The following is a 15,044-nucleotide window of genomic DNA, read 5'->3' on the forward strand; positions in this document are numbered from 1 at the left end:
CAATAAATCACGGATAAGCACAAGGGAGTGCAGTTTAATTCCCAGAACCTAGACTCAAATCATCCCTTAGCACGTGTCCTGAAACTGGCCTATTTTAGCTGACTGCCAAAAAAGAATAATATATCGGAAAGTCAACTGGCCTCCGACCTGCACCTAGTGATGAAATCTCTGTCTCTAATGACTTCCGTTTGAAGCTTGGAGAAGAAAATAAACATGATCAGAAAATACAATAATGTAAAGATTGGCCATACGGGAGAAGTCCTTCTCAACTGTCTTCAATAATTCAGTTATCCCTGGCTGCATGTCCACTGTTCAGAGCAGGAAAACCATAGACTGCAACTTCTTCAGGTTCAGTGCTTCAGGCTTCTCACCTTGTGTTTACTGGGGCAGAAGAGAACTTAAGAGGCTGAGCAGCTGCCTCTGTTAGACAAATGTTTATGCAGACTACATCAGGATCATGCATGCTGTGGATTATCACTGGTAGATTCCAAACCCCAGAAAGGCTTTCCCCTGCTCTTGACCTACCTCTTTTCTTTCCATTAATAGTAATGTGCTCGGGCTTCCCTGGTGGCGCAGTGGTTGAGAGTCCGCCTGCCGATGCAGGGGACACGGGTTCGTGCCCCGGTCCGGGAAGATCCCACATGCCGCAGAGCGGCTGGGCACGTGAGCCATGGCCGCTGAGCCTGCGCGTCCGGAGCCTGTTGCTCCGCAACGGGAGAGGCCACAACAGTGAGAGGCTCGCGTAGCGAAAAAAAAAAGTAATGTGCTTAAAGAAAAGAGAGATTGCTTCTAATACAACTAAATTGTATTAGAAAAATATGCCCTCAAGACAAATTTGCTAAAATCATAAGGCAGTTCAAAGGGTAGACCAGATCCAGGTGGCAGTTCTCTCTCCTGATACGCTCCTTTTCCCGATCAATTGTCACTGTGATTGAGAGTTGACTGTGAAAAGCCTGTGTAAGTCACAAAGCTGAGGCCAGACATCTGTGAGCTCGCCCAGGACAGTAGGAGCTGAAGAACATCCCTTGGATGACAGTCTCTCATGTCCCAAGAACCATCACTTTCAGGACATGATCATCTCCTATTTGTAGAACTGAGGCTGCTAGTCTGACAATCCTGCTGCCCGTTCCTGCTTATCCTATAGCCCCTGCCAACCTGTCTTTAAACACAAGCCCCACAGCTGTCCATTGAATTCTCTGACCTAGCGTTTGGCTGTAGCATAAAGAACTCTTAATGTGATGTAAAACTTGGACTTGGGTCTGGCTTCTGTTACTCGCTATCTGGGTAACCTAAAGTAATCTAGTTGTTTATTTCTTAAACTGCAAAATAGGGGCAAAATGGGGACAGTCTTTGCTCTGCCCAGCTCACGAGGTTGTGAGAAGTAAGTGAAGCAATGGCTTTTATGTGTTTTGTGGATGATAAGAGCTGTAGGAGAGAAGGGGTGATGGGGATGCTGAGTTGCAGAGTGTTTGCTACAACAGTTTTCAGTGCAAGTCAGACTGTGGATGTGGGACACTTTTGTCCCCCTGCTTATTCATTTCGACAGTAGAGAATGACTGGTTTTTCATCAAATTGTTTTCCTTTTCCTCCTGGGCACACAACTGGACTGAATTTCCCATCCTCCCTTACTCTTAGATGTAGCTGTCTAATAAATTCTTGCCAGTGGAATGTGGGTGGAAAGGATGTAATCTACTTCTGGGATTGACTCTTACATATTTCTCAGCACAATCCTCTATTCTCAATCCATGGTACTCTTAGAGTCTTAGTAAATTTCTCATGCTACTTTTTGGCCAAAGAAATATCTAACAGTTCCAGTTATAAAGTGGTTACATCCAAACAACTTAATAAGTATTTATATCCTAATAACTTCGTGATGTTGGAAAAATTAGTTCACATGAGTTAAAAACCAAATAATATTTTTATTTTCTTCTTAAATAACCACAATGACTAAAGGGATGTGTACACCTGTTCGGGCACTGCATAACTTCTTAAACCTGGGAATCAGATTAGACACAGCCACCCTCATTTCCTGTTGCATATTAATTTCTATATGGTACCTGCTTTTTATAATAACAATGGCTGAAAACCTAGATTTCAAAAGATACAGCATTATCAGTGATATCAGAGGTATAAGACATTCCTCCTTTTTATCCTCCTTTTTCAACAGCAAAATAGACATCTATTCATGAACAAAAGCACCTTTGTGGGTGTTGTGGGATCTAGCATCATATGCCCAGGGACCTGAGATGAATCCCGCCCATCTGTGTACCCACTAATAGGCAGACAGACTTTAGTATGGGCTGTGGAACCAGGGGAGTCAGAAAACCTGCCCAGACCCCTCTCGCTGCAGTCAGGAAAAAATCTGGAGAGTGCTGTCTTGAGCAGATACACAAGCAGGAGACAGAATTTGCAGAGGCCCAGCCATCTGGAAGGGAGATTCCAGAAGACATTGGAGCAAAAAAAATATACGACTTTCATCACCGTGAAGGTGGTGGTAAAATAAACTTTCCTAGGCCCCCCACCACCACCAAAGAACACTGCACAGGGTTTGATTTATATGGTGATGGTGACCTCTCCCTCAAGGGAAAAGGAGAGCAGTGCGTGAGTGCCTAGCTATCCCAGTTGTGCTGGTCATGGCTGGAGAAACCCATTTCTCTCCAGCAGCACCCAGAGGACTGAGGCAGAAACTCCATGCCTAGGGCGAAGGGGGAGATTGGGAGAGAGGTAGATAAGGGACAAGGTTCCTGCTGACAGTGGTCAGCAGGAAGTCTACCCATGACCCTCTGGGAGTATCATACCTGGGAATCTCCCCAGGCCTGTGGGCGCCCCCAATACCCCAAGTGCTAAACCCACACCTCCTCCAATTCTGTGGCTGATTCCTTGCACATGCAGCCATGTGTGGTGGTGAGAGAGGGCTCTGGTAGACAGGGAGCGTGTTTAGAAAAGAGGGCACAGGCTGTGGGCAAGAGAGAAACCACATACTTGAGCCATAGTGCCACCTTCTGGAAAACAAAAAGAGGATTCCAGTAGCCAGCTTGGGTGACTTATAAGAAGCACAGAAAACAGGAAAGCTTAAGAATCCTGCCACAAGAGGGAACAAGAAGAGTGGAGCAACTGTACCCATTCAAAGACAGATAAAAGACCAGATAGTATCACCAAACAGAACACCCATTCTGAAGACAACTAGCAAAGATTTAAAGAGTTGTCTGTTTCTTCAAATGCAAAAACAGCAATGCAAAACTACAAGGAACATGAAAGATCAAGGAAATATGCCATCACAAAAAGGAAATAATAATTCTCCAATAACTGAGCTCAAAGGCAGAGAATTTTGTGATGTGGAGATAAAGAATTCAAAATATACATTTTATTTTTTGTGGAGATTCAAGATGGCAGAGGAGTAGGTAGACGTGGAGTTCACCTCTCTCCACGGATGCATCAGGAATACATCTACAGATGCAACAATTCTCACACATTGAGAACACGAGCTGAAAACTAGCAGAAGACCTTGGACACCGGAAAGGACTATAAAGATCCCTGCATAACTGGGTAGGGCAGAAAAAAAGAAGGGAGAAGGAGGAGGAGAGGAAGTGGGATGGGACCTGGACCCCGGGGTGGGGGAGCTGAAGCAGAGGAGGGATTCCCGAATTCGGGGAACCCCTCTCTCCAATGGGGAAACCCCCTCTCCATTGGGGAAATCGACTGGGACAGAAGGGAAGCATTTGAGGCTGTTGGAAGAGGATGAAGCGGCCGATCTGTGTCAGATGGGATGGAGCGAGAAATACACAGATGGTCCGTACCATGGCCCTACATGCCCCAGACTGGGATGTGTGTTCACAGGTGTGCAAGGGGGCTGGGAGCTGGTGCGTGGGGATTGGAGAACAGGCCCAGAGCGAGAACTGCTTTTGGCTGTGGGGAGACGGACTGGGGGATGGGAGGGAGGAAATCAGCAGGGAATGCCTACGGAGAAAGACTGGACTGCCATGGAAGCAGGCGCTACTGCTGAATCACACGCAGGGGGAGGAGCCACTATTGTAGCCTCTCTCTCTCCACACGCTGGTGCCTGCCAACGACAATAAAAGAAGCCCGCTCAGGGCTGGCTCTTGCGTGCTGGCTGCTGAACAATAAAAAAAAAAAAAACTCAGAGCTGGCCCTCCCGTGCCTTATGCCGGGCGCCAGAAAAGGCCCTCACTAGGGCCATATCTCCTGTGCCCGTGGCCGCCACTTCCCTGTGCATTTGGCGCTACCAGGGCTCCCGCGATCCAAGCAGTCATACCATCTCTGCACCCGGTGCTCACGGGGGCAGACCCAAGAGCTCCAAGGCAGCCTCAGGACTCCTGTGGGTGGACCACACACAGAGGTGGGGATAAAACCAAAGCTGAACCCCAGGGACAGGGTGACTAAGGAAGAAGATCAAAAATCTTTCCATCAGCTGTACAAGCTGCAGATTAAATCCCGTCTATGGAATATCTGAGCAGACAACAAGGGTTCCCACAACTGAAAACGGTCTAGCTCTGGCAGCTGTGGACTTTGGGGGCAACACACGCAGGAACTGGGCCAGATCAGAGTTTGAGGGGTCCCCACAGGGCCCACAGCAGGTCCAGAGACCAGCCTAGAGGCAGAGGAGGGGCTCTTCGGGAGGCAGAGGTGGCCTGTGGCTCACAGCGTGTGCAAGGACAATTACAGCAGAGACCCCAGGGAAATAAAATTATTACTACTAATTTTATTATATGCTGATTCATTCTGTTGTTGGTTCTGGCTTTTTGGGGGGTAGGGGGTTTCTTTTTCTTTGTTTGTTTGTTGTCCTTGTTTTAGTTTTTTTTTTATTTAGTCTTTTGCAATCTCCATGTTTTATAACATATTTTTATTTTTTACTTTTATTTTCTTATATATTTCTATTCTTACTTTGCTTTCTGTTGTTCTGTGTTCTTTTCCCTTATTTTTTTCTTTTCTTTAATATATATTAAAGATTATTTCTTATTATTACTTCTTTAATATATATTTTTAATATTTCCATTTCTACTTTGTTTTTCTGTTGTCCTGTGGTTTTTCCCTTTTTATTTTATTTTATTTTATTATTATTACTTTTTAAATCATTTTTTTTTTCATTTTAACATCTTTATTGGAGTATAATTGCTTTACAATGGTATGTTAGCTTCAGCTTCACAACAAAATGAATCAGTTATATATATACATATGTTCCCATATCTCTTCCCGCTTGCATCTCCCTCCCTCCCACCCTCACTATCCCACCCCTCCAGGCGGTCACAAAGCACCGAGCTGATCTCCCTGTGCTATGCGGCTGCTTCCCACTAGCTATCTACCTTACGTTTGGTAGTGTATACATGTCCATGCCTCTCTCTCGCTTTGTCACAGTTTACCCTTCCCCCTCCCCATAGCCTCAAGTCCATTCTCTAGTAAGTCTGTGTCTTTATTCCTGTTTCACCTCTAGGTTTTTCATGACATTTTTTTTCTTAAATTCCATATATATGTGTTAGCAGCAATCCCACTACTGGGCATACACTCTGAGAAAACCATAATTCAAAAAGAGTCATGTACCAAAATCTTCATTGCAGCTCTATTTACAATAGCCAGGACATGGAAGCAACCTAAGTGTCCATCATCAGATGAATGGATAAAGAAGATGTGGCACATATATACAATGGAATATTACTCAGCCATAAAATGAAACGAAATTGAGCTATTTGTAATGAGGTGGATAGACCTAGAGTCTGTCATACAGAGTGAAGTAAGTCAGAAAGAGAGAGACAAATACCGTATGTTAAATCATTTTTATCGGTTTGGTCTGTTCCCTTGCTTTATTCTTCAGTTGGCACACTGCTTTGGTTTTGTTTTCGGGTTATGTGTTTTTGTTAGTTTTAATCCTAATTCTTTGATTTCATTTTTGAGCTCTTCTATTTGTCTGGTTGTTCTCTTGCTTTTTGTTTTATTTGGCTCTGTTTTTGTTTCTTTTACATGTGTGTGTTTCCTTGTTTCTGTTTGTTTGATTTTGTTTTTACCATTTCCCTAGGGTTTTGTTTGTCTTTTTTTCCTTTTATATATATATATATTTTATATTTCTGTTTCTACATTGCTTTTCTGTTGTTCTGTCTTCTTTCCCCTTTCTCTTTTACTTTTTTTTTTTAAATATCATTTTTGTCAGTTTGTTTTGTTTCTTTGCTTCATTCTTCGGTTGGTACTCTGCTTTGGTTTTGGGTTTCTGTCAGCTTTCTTCAAAATTGTTTGATTTCGTTCTTAGGCTCTTTGTTTGTCTGGTCGTTCTCTTGCTATTTGATTTATTTGGTTCTGTTTTTGTTTATTTTGTGTGTGTGCGTGTTTCCTTGTTTCTGTTTCTGTTTGTTTGATTTTACTTTTTACCATTTGTCTGGGGTTTTGTTAGTCATTTTTTTTTTAATCCCCTTTATTGCTGGGACAAGCGACTTGCAGGGTCTTTGTCCCTCAACCAGAGTTCGGGCCTGAGGTTCTGGAGTGGGAGTACCAAGTCCAGGATGCTGGACCACTAGAGAATTCCCGGCCCCAGGGAAGATTAATTGCCAAGAGCTCTCACCGAGGCCTCTATGTGAATCCAAGACCCAGCTCCACCCAACTGCCAGCAGCTCCCAGCGCTGGACAAACAACAAACAAGACAGGAACACAAACCCACCCATCAGCACACAGACTACCTAAAGTCATACTAAGCTCAGAGACACCCAAAAACATACCACCTGACACGGCCCTGCTCATCAGAGGGAAAAGACTCAGCTCCACCCACCAGAATGCAGGCACCAGTTCCTCTCATCAAGAAGCCTTCACAAGACACTGGACCAACCCCACCACTGGGGGCAGAGAACAGAAACAAGACGAACTACAACCTTGCAGCCTAGGGAACGGAGACCTCAAATACTGTAAATTAGACAACATGAGAAGACAGAGGAATATCTTACAGGCAAAGGAGCAAGATAAGAACCCACAAGACCAAATAAATGTAGAGGAAATAGGCAAACTACCTGAAAAAGAATTCAGAGTAATGATAGTAAAGATGATCCAAAATCTTGGAAATAGAATGGAGAAAATACAAGAAACGTTTAACAAGGACCTAGAAGAACTAAAGAGCAAACAAACAGTAATGAACAACACAATAACTGAAATTTAAAATACTCTAGAAGGAATCAATAGCAGAATATCTGAGGGAGAAGAACGGATAAATGAGCTGGAAGATAGAATGGTGGAAATAACTGCTACAGAGCAGAATAAAGAAAAAAGAATGAAAAGAATGGAGGTCAGTCTCAGAGACCTTTGGGACAACATTAAGCACACCAACATTCGAATTATAGGCACCCCAGAAGAAGAGGAAAAAAAGAAAGGGTCTGAGAAAATATTTAAAGAGATTATAGTTCAAAACTTCCCCAACATTGGAAAGGAAATAGTCAATCAAGTCCAGGAAGTGCAGAGAGTCTCATACAGGATAAATCCAAGGAGAAACACGCCAAGACACATATTAATCAAACTAAGAAAAATTAAACACAAAGAAAAAATATTAAAAGCAGCAAGGGAAAAGCAACAAATAACATACAAGGGAATCTCCATAAGGTTAACAGCTGATCTTTCAGCAGAAACTCTACAGGCCAGAAGGGAGTGGCAAGATATATTTAAAGTAATGAAAGGGAAAAACCTGCAACCAAGATTACTCTACCCAGAAAGGATCTCATTCGGATTCGATGGAGAAATCAAAAGCTTTACAGACAAGCAAAAGTTAAGAGAATTCAGCACCACCAAACCAGCTTTACAACAGATGCTAAAGGAACTTCTCTGGGCAGGAAACACAGGAGAAAAAAAAGGCCTAGGAAAACAAACGCCAAAACAATTAAGAAAATGGTAATGGGAACATACATATCAATAATTACCTGAAATGTAAATGGATTAAATGCCCCAACCAAAAGACACAGACTGGCTGAATGGATACAAAAACAAGACCCGTATATATGCCGTCTACAGGAGACCCACTTCAGACCTAGGGACACATACAGACTGAAAGTGAGGGGACAGAAAAAGATACTCCATGCAAATGGAAATAAAAAGAAAACTGGAGTAGCAATTCTCATATCAGACAAAGTAGACTTTAAAATAAAGAGTATTACAAGAGACAAAGGAGGACTCTATATAGTGATCAAGGGATCAATCCAAGAAGAAAATATAACAATTGTAAATATTTATGCACCCAACATAGGAGCACCTCAATACATAAGGCAAATGCTAACAGCCATAAAAGGGGAAATCAACAGTAACACAATAATAGTAGGTGACTTCAGCACCTCACTTACACCAATGGACAGATCATCCAAACAGAAAATAAAGAAGCACAAGCTTTAAATGACACATTACACCAGATGGATCTAATTGATATTTATAGGACATTCCATCCAAAAATAATAGAATTGGGACTTCCCTGGTGGTGCACTGGTTAAGAATCTGCCTGCCAATTCAGGGGACATGGGTTCGAGCCCTGGTCTAGGAAGATCCCACATGCCATGGAGCAACTAATCCCATGTGCCACAACTACTGAGCCTGCACTCTAGAGCCCGCAAGCCACAACTACTGAGCCCGCATGCCACAACTACTGAAGCCCACACACCTAGAGCCCATGCCCCACAACAAGAGAAGCCACCACTCTGAGAAGCCCATGCACTGCAACGAAGAGTAGCCCCCACTTGCTGCAACTAGAGAAAGCCTGCGTGCAGCAACGAAGACCCAACACAGCAAAAAATAATAATAAAAAAAAACAACAGAATACACTTTCTTCTCAAGTGTACACAGAACATTCTCCAGGACAGATCACATCTTGGGTCACATTTCAAGCCTCGAAATCATATCAAGCATCTTTTCTGACTGCGACGCTATGAGACTAGATATCAATTACAGGAAAAAAACTGTAAAAAATACAAACACATCAAGGCTAAACGATATGCTACTAAACAACCAAGAGATCACTGAAGAAATCAAAGAGGAAATCAAAAAATACCTAGAAACAAATGACAATGAAAACAAAATATACATTTTGAAGAAACTCAGTGAGCTACAAAAAAACCTCAGAAAGATAATTCAATGAAATCTCAAGAAAAAAAATACATGAACCAAAATGAGTTTTTTTCCAAAAGGGATAGAAATCATAAAAAGAGAACCAAATAGAGGTTCTGGAGCTGAAGAACTCAATGAGTGAAATTTTTTAAAAAATGCAATAGAGAACATCTGCAGTACAGCAGAGCAAACAGAAGACAGAATTAGAGGATTAGAGGACAGGAAATTTGAAGTAGCCCAGTTAGAGGAGAATGAAGGAAAAAGAATAAAAAAGAGTGAAGAAAGCCTACATGATCTATGGGATTCCATCAAAAGAACAAATAGTTGAATAATCAGTATTACAGAAGGAGAAGAGAGGGAGAAGAGAGCAGATCATTTATTTAAAGAAATAATAGCTAAGAACTTCCCAAACCTGGGGAGAGAATCGGACCTCAAAGTTAACAAAGCTAATAGATCACCCTATCATATCAAAAGATCTTCTCCAAGACACCTTATAATAAAACTGTCAAAAATTGAGGATAAAGAAAGAATTCTAAATGCAGTTAGGGAAAAAGGGATTACAACTTACAAAGGAAACTCCGCTAGCCCATCTGTAGATTTCTCAGCAGAAACTCTACAAACCAGGAGAAAGTAAAATGACATATTCAAAGTGTTGAAAGAAAAAAATTGCCAGCTAAGAATATTCTATACAGGAAAGTTATCTTTCAGATATGAAAGAGAAAAAAAGACTTTCCTAGACAAAGAAAAGCTGAGGGATTTCATCATCCTATACCTGCTTTGCAATAAATGCTGAAAGGAGTTCCACAAGCTGAAATGAAAAAGATGCTAATCAATGACATAAAAACATACAAAATTATACAACACACTGGCAAAGGTAAATATAAGTCAGACTTAGAAAACTTTAAATCTGTAATAGGATCGTGTGAACCACTGAACTATATAGTATAAAGGTCAAAGAAAAAGACTATTAAAAATTATAGCTATTATACTGGGTTAATGAATACACAATATAAAAAAAGTAAATAATGAAATAGAAAATATTAAAGGAGGGGAGTAAAAGGGTAAAGATTTTGTAGATGATTGAACTAAATGTTCCATCAGCTTAAAAGAGACTGTTTTATCTATGAGAGGTCTTATGTAAGCCTCATGGCAGCCACAAAGTAAAAACTAAAGTAGTTTCACAGAAGATACAGAAAGGGGGAAAAGAGCATACCACCTACAAAAGTAGGAAGAAATAGAGGGGAAAAGAAACAACAGGAATACCAAACAACTAGAAAACAAGTAATAAGATGGCATTAGTAAGTCCTCCTATATCAATAATCACTCTAAAAGTAAATGAATTGAATTCGCCAATCAAAAGGATGACTGGATGAATAAAAAATAAGACCCAACTATATGCTGACTACAAGAGACTCACTTCAGATTTAGAGACACACATAGGCTCAAATGAAGGGATTTGAAAAAAATGCAATCAGAAGCCAAATGAAGGAGGGAATAGCTATACTTACATTAGAAAAACAGATTTTTAAGTCAAAAATTTTGCGACAAAGAAAGTTGTTATATAATGATAAAGAGGTCAAGTAATCAAAAAGATATAACAATTGTAAATATATACATAACCAGCATTGAAGCACCTAACTATATTAAGCAAATACTAACAGATCTGAAGGGAGAAATAGACAATAATCAATCAATAAACAATAAATGAATATATAAAGCGGGGGACTTTAATATCCCATTTTAGCAATGGATAGATCATCCAGACAGAAAATTGATGAGGAAGCAATAGACTTGAACCATACATCAGACCTAATGGACCTAACATTTATAGAACCTTCCATCAACAGAAGCAAATACACATTCTTCTTAAGTGTACATGAAACATTCTCCAGGATAGACTGTATGATTAGACACAAAACAAGTCTTAGAAAATTTAAGAAGATTGAAATAATACCAAGTACCTTTTCTGACCACAATGATATGAAGCTAGAATCAACAAGAGGAAAGCTAGAAAATCTACAAATATGTAGAAATTAAATAACACAATACTGAACAACCAATTGGCCAAAGAAGTAATCCAAAGCAAAATTTTAAAATATCTCAAAACAAATGGAAACACAACATACACACAACCTATGGGATGCTGAAAAAGCAGTTCTGAGAGGGAAGTTTAAAGTGACAAATGCGTATATTAAGAAATTAGAAAGATCTCAAATAAACAACCTAACTATACCTCAAGGAACTAAAAAAAGAAGAACAAACCAAGCCCAAAGTTAACAGAAGAAAGGAAATAGCAGATCAGAGCAGAAATAAATGAAATAGAGACCAGAAAAACAATATAAAAAAATCAACAAAACTAAGAGCTGCTTTTTCAAAAAGAAACAAGATTGACAAACCTTTAGCTAGACTAAGAAAAAAAAAGAAGATTCAAATAAGTAAAATCAGAAATGGAAGAGGAGACGTTACAATGGATACTACAGAAACATACAGGACCATAAGAGACTACTATATATACTTATACACCAACACATTGGATAACATAAAAGAAATCAATAAATTCTTAGAAACATACCACCTACCAAGACTGAATCAGGATTAAACAGAAAATCTGAACACACCAATACTGAGCAATGAGATTGAATCAGTAATCAAAAGCCTTCCAACACAAAAAAGTCTAGGACCGGATGGCTTCACTGGTAAATTCTACCTAACATTTAGAGAAGAATTAATACCAATCCTTTCAAACTCTTCCAAAAAACTGAAGATGAGAAAATACTTCCAAACTCATTTTAGGAGGCCAGCACTACCTTGATACCAAAGCCAGATAAGGACACTACAAGAAAAGAAAACTGTAGACTAATATTCCCGATGAGTATAAATGCAAAAATTCTCCACAAAATATTAGCAAGTCAAATTCAACAACACATTAAAATAATCATACACTATGACCAAAGGGTATTTATCTCTAGGATGGTTCAACATATGCAAATCAACAAATGTGATACATGATATTAATAGAGTGAAAGATTAAAATTATATGATTATCTCAATACATACAGAAAAAGCAACTGATAAAATATACATTATTTCATAATTAAAACTCCCTAAAAATTGGGTATAGAGAGAAGATACCTCAGCATTTTAGAGACCATATATGACAAACCCATAGCTAACATTCCCAACAGTGAAAAATTGAAGGCTTTTCCATTAAAATCAGGAACAAGACAAGGGTGCCCATTCTCACCACTCTTATTTAACATAGTAGTACTGGAATTCCTAGCCAGACCATTAGGCAAGGCAAAGAAATAAAAGGCGTCCAAATCAGAAAGGAAGAAGTAAAATTGTTGGTATTTGTAGATGAGGTGATCTTCTATATAGAAAATTCCAAAGACTCAACCAATACCTATTGAAACTAATCATAAATTCAGTAAAGATACAGGAAATAAAAGCAACATAAAAATTAGTTTTGTTTCTATACACTAACAATAAAACATCTGAAAAAGAAATAAAACTATCCCATTCACAGTAGCATCAAAAAATATAAAATATTTAGGAATAAATTTAACCAAGGAAGTGGAAGTCTTTGCCTATGAAAGGAGCCAGGACGCTCTTCAGTTCAGACCACATCAATATAGAAAAAAAATCCTAAAATTTGTATGTCACAGAAGACCCCAAATAGCCAAAGCAATCATGAGAAAGAAGAACAAAGCTGGAAGCATCACACTTTCAGATTTCAAACTATACTACAAAGCTATGGTAAATAAAACTGTATGGTACAAGTAAAAATAGACATATACACTAATGACACAGAATTGACAGCCCAGAAACAAACCCCTGCATATATGGTCAAATAATATTTGACAAGGAAACCAAGAACATTCAATGAGGAAAGGATAGTCTCTTCAATAAGTGGTACTGGGAAAACTAGATAGCCACATGAAGAAAAATAAAATTGAACCCCTGTATTACACCACTCATATAAATTAACAGGAAATGGATTAAAGACTTAAAAATAAGACCCAATACTCTAAAACTCCTAGAAGAAAATGTAGGGAAGAAACTCCTTGACATTAGACTGGGCAATAATTTCTTGGATACCAAAAGCACAGGCAACCAGTGCAAAAATCAGTAAGTGGGACTACATCAAACTAAAAAGCTTCTGCAGAGCAAAAGAAGCAATAAAAAATGAAAAGGCAAACTACAGAATGGGAAAAAAATATTTGCAAGCCATATATCAGATAAAGTGTTAATATAAAAAATATATAAGAATTCATACAACTGAAAGAGGAAAAACAAAATGATCCAATTAGAAAATGGGCAGAGGAACTAAATAGACATTTTTCCAAAGAAGACATTTAAATGACCAACAAGTACATGGAAAGATGTTAAACATCACTAATCGTCAGGGAAATGCAAATCAAAACCATAATGAGATGGCACCTCACACATGTCAGAATGGCTATCATCAAGAATACAAGAGGTAACAAGTGTTGGTAAGTGTGTGGAGATAAGGGAATCCTTGTACACAGGAATGTAAATTGGTGCAGCAACTATGAAAAACAGCATGAAGTTCCTCTAAAAGATTAAAAATAGAACTACCATATGGTTCAGCAATTCCAATCCTGGGTACATATCCAAAGGAAATGAAAACAGGAGTTCAAAGAGATATAAGTACTCCCATGTTTATTGAAGCGTTATTCACAACAGCCAAGCTATGGAAAGAACCTAAGTGACCATCAATGGATGAATGGATAAAGAAGATGTGATATGTATTGATACACACACACACACACACACACACACACACACACACACACACAGGAATATTATTCAGCCGCAAGAAAGAAGGAAATCCTGTCACTTGTGCCAACATGAATTAACCTTGAGGACATTATGCTAAGTGAGATAAGTCAGACAAAGAAAAGAGAAATACTATATGATAGCACTTATACATGGACTCTAAAATAGCCGAACTTGTAAAAACAGAGAGTAGAATGATGGTTACCAGGGGCTGGGGTTGGGGCGGAGGGGAACTGGGGAGATGTTGTTTAAGGACATAAACTGAGAACTAGTAGATAAATAATTCCTGGACAGCTAATGCACAGCATAGTGATTATAGTCAACAATACTGTATTATAAACTTCAAAGTTCCTAAGAGACTAGAGCTTAAAAAACCAACAAAAAAATGACGAGATAGAGGTGTTAGCTAATGTTATAGTGGTAATTTATACGGCAATATATATATGTACCAAATCAGTATATGATATATCTTAAGCTTACACAATGTTATATGTGTCAGTTATATTTCAATAAAAATGTGTGTTATATTTGTGTCAGTTATATTTCAATAAAAGTAATAGAGCATTTTAGAAATGAGTGAAGCATGATTTAATGATGAAACTGCAATTACCTCGAGCTAACAGTTTTTGCAGTGTCCGACAAATGCGAAGTATAGCTGGGTTTCCCTAAAATGTTTTAAATAGTTTGTGGAACCCCTGTGAATTCACTTCAGCAGCCCAGGGCATGGTGATGCACAATTTGTAAACCATAACTCTCTTGTTTTTCTACAACTACCAGATGGAGAGAAATTTGAGGATTTAGAGGATGGAACAACGAGATGGAGGCTGGACCCCTGGGTCTTCATTGAAGGAGCGGCATCCCAGAGAAACACTTAACAAGGAATTCCTGTTTTAGCCTGTAGCAAGAATGAGATATAGGTTTTTTTTGACATGCTGCTGATATTTGAGGGTTGTTTGTAACGGCAGTTGGTAAACGCTGACTCGTATGATCTCCAAATTCATGAAACATCACTCGGGCTACTTTTGTAAATCCAAGCTTTGCTTCACATTGGATGGCTCTCTCCCATGGAGAATGAACGTTAGGCTACTTTGTCTCCAGCCTTGGTGACTTGGTTTATCTATAATGTCCTGGGAAGCACAGACAATAAATACTCTGAAGAAGGGGGTCTCTCT

The sequence above is a fragment of the Delphinapterus leucas genome, chromosome 18 (assembly GCF_059928025.1).
Source record: "Delphinapterus leucas isolate spDelLeu-1000000601 "Yukka" chromosome 18, BTC_Dleu_Yukka2, whole genome shotgun sequence".
NCBI lineage: Eukaryota > Metazoa > Chordata > Mammalia > Artiodactyla > Monodontidae > Delphinapterus > Delphinapterus leucas.